The sequence below is a fragment of the Arachis ipaensis genome, chromosome B03 (assembly GCF_000816755.2).
Source record: "Arachis ipaensis cultivar K30076 chromosome B03, Araip1.1, whole genome shotgun sequence".
In the NCBI taxonomy this organism is placed as follows: Eukaryota; Viridiplantae; Streptophyta; class Magnoliopsida; order Fabales; family Fabaceae; genus Arachis; species Arachis ipaensis.
Genome location: NC_029787.2, coordinates 108,967,809 through 108,969,525, shown reverse-complemented (window position 1 = coordinate 108,969,525; position 1,717 = coordinate 108,967,809). Strand labels below are relative to the sequence as shown.

The window sequence follows — 1,717 nt, the reverse complement described above, 5'->3', positions numbered from 1 at the left end:
ACGTGACCCGTGACCTGAAACGTTGCCGTTCGAGGAGGATCTGTTTCTGGAACCTTCATCTTCTTTTTCTTCTTCCACGAACTAGGTTTTCCCCTACGAAGATTCCCATGGCACCTTCACCAGCACTGACTACGAGGTGAAGGAGTATAGGGAGCAGTGGATGAAGAACGAAGACGTTGCTTATGTTGCAGTGAATTGCATGTGCCATTATGATACCGGGTTTAGGGTAAGCCATTCTAATTGCATTGATAACATTTATCATAAACTAGTCATCTCAGAATGAGTAACTTAGATTTATATATTTTCTGTTGAAAACAAATTGGCATGATTGATTGCTGAAATTAGTGGAATTTATGGTAAAATATTAGTTGGTCAGTTCATGTGCCTAGCAAGTAGAATTTGATCAAATTTAGTACTTGGATGCGTCAATGACGATATGATGGGATTTTTTCATGTTTTTAATTCCTTGTGCCGTGTAGTTTGTCATTGCATTCAGTATTCTGTCTTTGTTCTAATGCTGTGTTGTTTTGTTATATTGCTATGTTATTTATTCAAATATGTTTATCTTCTCCCAAGGCATACAAGTGGATGATACAACAACCCTGGTTCGGTTTCATTTCTAGCAGATTGCATGGGTAATGATTAATGAACAAAAAGTTTTCAAAGTGGCGTGGGATTTTTGATGATATAATTGATCATGGCTGTGTCCCTAGTGAGTCAATGTTTTGTGTATTGATTTCTGCATCGTTAAAGATATTCTGGATGAAGCATTCATCATTTACAGTCATATTATTGAGGTTACCAACCTTGCCTTGGCTTGCATAATTCCCTCTGCGTGTCCTTGTAAGCAAACCCGGGAACTTTTCAAAGCATTACCTAAAACAAGCTAAATTTATCTATTGTAATTTAGTTGCAACTGGACTTGATGTACATTACTACATAAAGTTAGCAATGAATGCCTAATTTGGCTACATAGTTATCAGGATATCGTAGATAAATAAAGGATATCGATTGAAGAAACAGATGCAATGTACTGGAATTGAGGAAGGCAGGGACATGCTTTTATCCATATTGAGGGCTTCTATGAGGGAGGGGGATGCGGTCGAAGAAGAAAAAGCGTGGCTCAAATTTCTGATAGCAAGACATGATGAAGGACATACTAAAATATCTGATACTGGTGCAAATATTGAGAAATAGAACTTGTTGGTAGACACGATGACAGATTTTGTCAATAGTGGTTTGAAGACATTGGCACCATCATATGTACTTGGTTGAATTTACATGATAATGGGAGCTGGAATTGTATCATACCTTTTTAAATTTGAGAGACCAAATTGTAGCAATTGAAAAGTTAGAAATTAAATCAGTGTAACTCGCCAATCTCAGATATCAAAATTAGGCTTAACTCACTTTTACATGTAGGGGTGAACGCGGATTGGATTGGATCGGATATGGTCAAAATCTTGATCCGATCTGCATTAAAATTATCGAATCAGATCCAATATCTGCGATTTTTAAGCTTTGATCCAATCCGATCGAATCTCGGATATATTCGCAAAATATATAAATATTTTAAAAAATTTATTTTTATTTAAAAAATATTAATAAAATATTATTTTTTTACTATTTTAAACATGTTTATTCTTAAAATATTATTAAACATATTTTTTTTTAAATAATAAAAATAAAATAATACAACATATATGATAATTATTAA

General features: G+C 34.1%; 1 protein-coding gene across 9 annotated transcripts in view; it reads left to right on the top strand.

Moving 5' to 3' along the window:
- Positions 1 to 1,343, top strand: part of LOC107630859 — a 5,956-nt gene extending 4,613 nt beyond the window's left edge. For 2 of the 9 annotated variants that reach the window (XR_002359653.1, XR_002359661.1), the window contains exons 11-12: positions 86 to 226; positions 977 to 1,343. The gene's annotated coding sequence lies outside the window, so the exon portion shown is untranslated. The other 7 variants (XR_002359654.1, XR_002359659.1, XR_002359656.1 and 4 more) reach the window with 7 other exon arrangements.